The following is an 8,350-nucleotide window of genomic DNA, read 5'->3' as shown; positions in this document are numbered from 1 at the left end:
CGGACTACAGACACTATCCGACCATGCTCCAGTACACACTAGATTGAGATGGGGCCCTTCCACCCCTTCTCAATGGCTCTGGAGGTTGAACCCAAACTTGCTTTCAGATAAAGTTAGGATATCTAAGATTAAGAATACCATCTCAAACTATTTTGAGGAAAACAAAACAGAGGATAGTAATCCCATGATGGTGTGGGAAGCTCAAACACCGGTTGTTAGAGGGGTCCTAGTTAAGATGGGGAATAGACTCAAAAAAGAAAGGGAGGATGGGATCAACCTCCAGATGGACAAGATTAAAACCCTAGAGAACAAACACAAACAGACCATGCTCTCCGCTGATCTTGAGGAACTTAGGAATGAAAGAGAACACTTATTAAAATTACTGTACTATAGAGCTCAATACATGTTCTTGATGGGGAGAAAGACCCCTTATGAATAAGGAAACAAACGTGGTAGGCTACTTGCTAGACTCCTTAAGAATAGAAAGACTGAATTATAGGTCAATTCTTTATGCAAAAAAGACCAGGCCAAGACTTACAACTTGTCTGAGATAGCCCAGAGATTTGCAGAATTCTATTCTAACCTCTATAACCTGCCAACTTTCATATCACAGGTAGACAGACAGGAGAAAATACGTGGCATCTTAAGTAAATATGGATTACATAAACTTGAAGCAGAGGACATCAGACTCATAGAGGAGCAGTTGACTACTGATGAATTCCTAATAGCCCTGAAGCAAACAGCTACAGTGAAGAGCCCGGGCCCAGACGGCTTTACGACACAATATTATAAGATATTCCAAGGGATCTTAGCCCTCATTTTATTGATGCACCAAAAATGAGAAACACTCCTCAGAACTTCTGGCTGCTCACATTACGGTGATACCTAAAGAAGGAAAGGATCCTCTGGCTTGTGAAAGTTATAGGCCAATATCTCTGCTGAACGTTGACATTAAGCTGTTCGCAAAGATATTGGTCAATAGGTTACTCCCACATATACCATCTCTGATCAGAGTAGACCAGGTGGGTTTTGTTCCTGGGCGTGAAGCAAGGGATAATACCATTAAAGTTTTAAATGTCCAGCATTGGCATTTCCGGCATCGGGTGGAAGGGATGTTTCTCTCCACCGATGCCGAGAAGGCCTTCGATCGAATTGTTTGGGACTATATTTCATGCCTCTTGGCTGACCTGGGCCTAGGTATCAATATGCAAAGATGGATAAATTTGCTGTACAGCGATCCTTCTGCACAGGTTAAAGTCAACTGTATCCGCTCTGAGAGATTTTGTATAAAAAATGGGACAAGGCAGGGATGCCCCATCTCCTCTTATCTTTATCCTTTCTATAGAGCCATTTTTAAATGCAATAAGAGCAAATCCATCTATTCACGGAGTCCACATTGGGGAAAAAGAATACAAGACTGCAGCTTTCGCTGATGCTATGATATTTTTCATCACCCAACCCGTAATCTCACTACCTAATTTGTTGATAGAGTTTGCGGATTTTGCGGCTATCTCAAACCTAAAAATTAACTTTACTAAATATTTTGGTTTAAATATCACCATTCCCCTTAAGGTGTACTCCCTATGTCAACAACATTTCCCCTTTAAACGGCAATCAGAGAGCTTTACTTACCTGGGAGTTCAGATTCCCTCAAAATTTTCAGATGTATTTCGATTAAATTTTGATATAATCATGCGAACTACTAAGCACACCTTAGAACACTGGGTCGGTAAGCCGCTTTCTTGGTTTGGCCGACTGGCTAGTATCAAAATGACTATACTTCCTCGGATATTATACTATCTAGCTACCTTACCAATCTATATCCCCAAAAAATGGTTCCTCTCCCTTCAGGGTCTTGTTTCCAAATTTATATGGGGAAGCAAACCTCCCCGCCTTAAACAGGAAAAATTGACCTACCTTAAAGACAGCGGGGGAGCAGGTCTCCCAGACTTTTGGTGATATTATCAAGCAACTCTTTTGACTAGAATAGTTGACTGGCACTGTAACGAATCTAACAAGGACTGGGTGAAACTGGAGAAACAATCCCTCACTCATGACATCTCATGGTTACCTTGGAACTCTGACTTGGACAGATCAACACCCTTCTACTCTGACCTTAAAACACATCCTACAATATGGCCCACCCTTTATGGGTTTGGAAGATGTTGTAAAGAAACCAACCTCTCCTCTATGATCAGCCCCCTTACCTCAGTCAGGTTTAGGAAAACCTTTCCTCCTGGAAATGATGTGAATTTTTTCCAAAATCTCCACAATTTACAGGTATTGTTGGTAAAAGTAGTAACAGAGGCGCCAATAGAATAAAAATAGTACCAATTAAAATCAATAAAAGTGTGGGTGGTATGGGTGGATCTACCCGCCCAACAACAAACACAAGCACTGCTTTATGTATAATATACAAAGTAAATTTAATAAGAACTCCCAATAAAAATTATACAGTTTGCGACGCGTTTCACGGGTCTCAAGCCCGCTTCCTCAGGCAAAAAAACGTATACAGGCAGGAGCAACTGAAATATATAAGAAACAACAAAAGACCCATATGTAAAAAACAACCAAAAATCAAAATGAACATCTATCAGTGTTTGAGCTGACATTGCATAGTTATGATTATAATATATTGCAACACGATCTCTGACTATATCTGTGGGTTCCATGTACCCGCATTGTTGTATCAGCATATAGTAACATGCATATAGAAAACAAGGAACATTGCATCCATAAGTAACAGTAGTCCCTTAGTTGGTATACATAAAATTCAATCACAGATATACAATTTTGCTAGCCATTTAGTGCAATGTGATCTTGCATTTGCTTGGTTATAAACACAATGCCTCTGTACGCCATAGGATGGCCATCTCTAGTCCATATTCCCACGTATGTAGAGTAAACATTTTTTTAAAAATATATATATGAGCCTTTAGATAGATATATCTGATCTCGAACCTGGAAAATTTCAAGTATTCGTATTGCAATACAATGCGGAAAGAGAAGTGGAGGGTGGATGGACTCTGATGGGTTATAGAGGAAAGGAGAAGGAGGAGAAATAGTGGGGGGGGGGGGGGGAAGAAAGGAACAGTGGGCTGGGGGAATGAGCGTAACTTACCAGTGTCCTTGTGCAGACGAGTGTGGCGCCTTTGCTACAGGTTGGCGCCACACTCGTATCTAAATATCTTCCGTAATGTGACGTCTAGGTGAGGGGGCGTGATCCGTCACGTGTAAATGGGGGGCGTGTTGCTTTCTGGATCTATGATGATAGGCCGCGCGTTCCGCTCATAGGATCACGTATAGAGCAGAAGTGCGTCGGCTAAGGGCATGATGGCTGAGCCGCCATCTTTCTAATGGGCATGCTTCTATTATATAGTAGTATCCCATGCGGAAATACGTACTTGTGTATACCAAAGGCATTTTAAGCCTCAAGAGCTGTATACATTGTATTTCATTTTATGGAGGTATGGGGAAATTATATCAGGGGGTGGGTGTTAAATACACCCCCCCCCCCCCAAAAGTAGGTACTATGCACAAGTTATGACATGTTATATGGACATATTCACACATATGTGAATATACAAATAAATAAATAAATAGATGGATAGAATAAATAATATCAGTAAATAATACGCCCACAATAAAGGAATAGACGTTCCCTATCATCTTTGCGACAAAAACCACATATTACATACTTAAAAGACGGGGGGGGGGGGGTTGGGGGGAGGGAAAGAGGAGAAGTAAATAACATTCCCTATGATAACATATGGTATAAATACTGGAAAAATGCATACATACATACAAAATCATATAAAATGCAGAGATATACATACTATATATATACACACACAGATTGCCTGAATATATGTGCACGTGAGGAACATATGTGCACTGTTGTACTTAGTCAGCCAATGGCTGTTACCTCTGGTGGTAAAACCAGATGTGCAGAGAGCCAGGGGCCCCCAAGGTCCGGTCACCAATTGGATTGATCTTCCGGTCTTGTGATTGCTAGTAGTGGCCCGTGTATTAATAAACATAAAAAAGGAATAAAAATGAAGGGGGGGAAAAATGAAGGGGGGGGGGGGGAACAAAAATTAAATAAAAATCATAAAAATTAAAACTGGTTAAAAGAGAGCGACTGTTGTGAGCCTAAATCAAGGTCTGTCCAGATTGGTCTGAATTCAGAGAACATTACCAAATTGCTGTAAAATGTGTAGGGAAGGGAGAAAAAGGTTTTTTTACTTGGTGGGTTCTGTGAGTGCGTCCAGGTCTCCTCTATATCCAAATTTATAGAGGGAGGGGAGGAATATAAGGTATGAAGAAATTGGACCTATGTATTCAAAAGGTTTTCTCAAGTTGTTCGTTCAACCCCAGAGGTATAAGTGTTTTTAGTGTTTGAATCCAGTATATCTCTCTGTTTTTAAGTGTTTGAATTGCATTTGGTTTCATGGGGTTTATAGCTTCCAATGCTATAAATGAGACCTCTGTCACGTTTCTGTTGTGGGCCTGGTCGAAGTGTCTTGACAGGCTATGAGTTGCAAGCCCCTTCAAGATATTCCGTTTATGCTGTTCTATTCTCTCCCTAAGTAATTGGCTGGTACGTCCTACGTATTGTACCTGGCATGGGCAGGTGGCCACATAGATAACAAACCTGGTGTCACAGTCTATATGTTTAAGTATTGGGTATATTGTATCATCACTATGGGATATAATACGATCAGTGATGGTGACAAAATTGCAAGCAAGGCACCGTTTTTTGAGGCAGGTGAAAGATCCTGCTGGTAGTGTCTCCCCCTTGTTTTCGGATTTCAATTTGCTGGGGGCCAGTAGATTCCGGAGATTGGGCGCTCTTCGGTACGTCATGATGGGTTTATTGGGGATGTGTTCACGTAAATAGGGATCCTGTTGCAGGATTTCCCATCTGTGGGTAAGGATATCTTTTATGGCTGTGTTGAGCGTTGTATTTTGTGATGAATCGTAATGTTGTGTCTGAGTTACGGTCTTGTATGGTATCATGAGTAGTTTTCGGTTTTGGGGGTTCCATGGCCTTATGTTTTGCAATCTGTATCAGTTTCTTAGGATACTTCTTTTCCTTAAATTTATTAACCAAAATTCTAGATTGTGTTTCATAATCTTGAATATCTGTACAATTCTTATTTATACGTCTGAATTGGTTGTATGGGGTATTGATTGTCCATGGCTTGTATTGAAAACTGCTGAAATGTATGTAGCTATTCGAGTCCACTTGTTTGAAGTGCGTTTTGGTTTTAATTTGGTTGTTGTTGTGGAATAGAACTAGATCAAGAAATTCTAATGACATATTACTGTGTTGTGATGTAAATGAAAGTTTGGCTCTATTGGAATTTAGGTAACTGACAAACAGCGGAATAAGTGAAGTGTCACCTTGCCATATAAAAACTAAATCATCTATATATCGCTTATACAATAATTGTTGGTAAAAGATCTGTGGATCAATAACAGACTTATAGCGTTTTATACATTATCCCAAGACTCTTCCCAGCCTCCTCCATTTTGGCAATATTTACAACTTAAGAGTTTTCTTTCTTCTCTGGGCAAATCATTTAATCTAACTAGGAAACTTACTGATTTTGAAAAAACAATTATCCAAAAAACTCCTCAAACTCATGTGGTTTCAGAAATGTACCATCTACTCCTAGACCTGGTCCATGGACAGAACGTGCTCTTTAAAGATGCTTGAGAGAATCGGTTACAGATTACAATTAAAGATGAGGACTGGAAGAAAGTTTGTGTCATGACACATAAAAGCTCTCTTAGCGTATTATTACAGGAAATGAATTTCAAACTATTATCCCATTGGTATAGGACCCCAGGCCAGCTCTCCTTCACCGGTTCTTCCCCTCAATATCAGATCTCTGTTGGAGATGTGGATTACTAAAAGGCTCCATATTTGGTGGCACTGTTGTAAAATCATTCCATTTTGGAAACAGATACATGCTCTTATGAAAGAAATTGCTACTGAATGTCTCGAATGGAAACCGGATCCATCTGAAAATGGCGCCTGCGAATAATGGTGCACGGTGTTGCCGCTAATCCATTTGCCGCTTATCGCTATTTAACGTTAAAGCCTTATTGTTATTTAACGTTAAAGCCTTATTGTTATTTACCGTTAACACACAGAACCCTCTCTGTACCTATCCCTAACCCCTAAACCCCCCCCTGGTAGTGCCTAACCCTAAGACCCCCCTGGTGGTGCCTAACCCTAAGACCCCCCTGGTGATGCCTAACCCTAACCACCCCCCTGGTGGTGCCTAACCCTAACCACCCCCCTGGTGGTGCCTAACCCTAAAACCCCCCCTGGTGGTGCCTAACCCTAAAACCCCCCCTGGTGGTGCCTAACCCTAAGACCTCCCCTGGTGATGCCTAACCCTAAGACCCCCCCGGTTGGTGCCTAACCCTAACCACCCCCCTGATGGTGCATAACCCTAAGCACCCCCCAGTGGTGCCTAACCCTAACCTTGACAGTGTTACATTAAATCCATTCACCGTTTTGCAGTTAAATAACGTCTGCAGTTTGGCTTATGTATGGCGCTATTGATAAATAATGTTACTGTGAGCAATAACGTCTGCTGTTTGGCAAATGAACGGCACTATTGATAAATAACGTTAGTGTGTGCCACTATTGATAAATAACGTTAGTGTGTGCCGTTCTTCTTTTTTTTTCCCTGTGCGCCATTATTATGCAGTACTAACGATAAATAGCGATAAGCGTATCTTCTTAATGCGGCGCCATTTTTATGCATAGGCGCTGTGCGCCATTATTCACTGATCCGTTATCAGAGGTATTTCTCCTATACCTATCTAAAGAAAGTCTCCAATCTTATAAAAAATCTTTGGTTAAACACTTACTAAATGCAGCAAAGGCATGTACCCCTCTGAAATGGAAGGACCCTGAACCACCCCCAATCTCCCTCTGGTTCCAGAAAATTGAACAAATTGCCAAAATGGAGGAGTTGGTACATTCCAAAGAAGAAAAATCAGAGAAATATATACTCATGTGGACACAATGGTTTGCTTTCCAAGAAAGTGATACTTACCGAGCCATTGTTACCCCTCCAGCCCTACGACCCATCCTCTCAGCCATTAAAAACATTGGCCCTTCCACATCTTAGATGTCCAACTGACTACCCATCACCACATCACATGACATCTGCCCCCCCCCCCTTTTTTATAAGGCTATGATAAGTTAAACTCCACCCTACTAGTAAATTCATCTGTTCACCTCAAGGTTCTTGATATATTACTCGACCTGTAGACTCGGCATCAACTTATCACTCTAACCTTTTTTTTAATTCACATGTATTATGACCTAAAATATATTTTTCAACTAGTTTCATCTGCAAACTGTTTTCCTTTTCATATTGTTTTATTTTGAGAAGTTTATATAAGAAGCATCACATGATGTATACTGTATAAGATCTGGTTTTTGCATACTATGCAGTGTGAATTTGACTTGGAAGCTCAAACTTGTTATCAATAAAATTGTTTGAAAAAAAAAATACACTGGGGCACATGAAGTGCAGGGGCTGCAGAAAGTGTCAAGCTGCTTCTGTTTTCCCATTTGAACCCCACATGGTTACCACATATCGCATGGTGTGGTGGGTGTGTACCAATTGGGGGGGGGGGCAGGGGCAGAGGCGGCGAGGCAGTGGATGTGCGATGTCACAAGGCTGATTTCTTGCTAAAATCAATCAGAAATCAGCCTGCATGTCAATGGGCAGCCAGCAGGTCTCTCTCTGAAAGGATTTGATGTGAGAGAGATCTGTCTCTTGGTCGATCTGCCCATACATAGTTAAATATATGGGCATGTTTAGAAAGGAGCTGATTGGTTGCAAAGAGTAACAAAATTACTTCCTTTCCATCAATGAGTCTGTTATTTAGCTATTGCAATTAAACAGTCAGTCAGTAGTTAATAACAGCCGGTGTAGCTTCCAGCTCCTTAAAGTGACTCCGAGCTCACCCAAAAAAAGAAAGTTGTGCTCACCAGGGGCTTTCTCCAGCCCAGTGCTGGTCGGGAGGTCCCACCCCGGCGTCTTGGCTCCTCTCCTTCTCCCTGCTCTGGAATGGCTGACAGGCCGCAGCCCGGGCGACACTCGCCCGAGTGTCGGGCTGCTCCTTCCGCGCATGACGCGGATTACGTCACACACCGGCCGCCTCGCGTCATCACGGCGGCCGGCGTGAAAGTACTGCGCATGCGCGCTTTAATCGCGCATGCGCAGTACTTTCACGCCGGCCGCCGTGATGACGCGAGGCGGCCAGCATGTGACGTAATCCGCGTCATACGCGGAAGCTGCAGCCCGACACTCTG

Source organism: Hyperolius riggenbachi, chromosome 12 (assembly GCF_040937935.1).
Source record: "Hyperolius riggenbachi isolate aHypRig1 chromosome 12, aHypRig1.pri, whole genome shotgun sequence".
NCBI lineage: Eukaryota > Metazoa > Chordata > Amphibia > Anura > Hyperoliidae > Hyperolius > Hyperolius riggenbachi.
Note: the sequence above shows the minus strand (reverse complement) of the source record.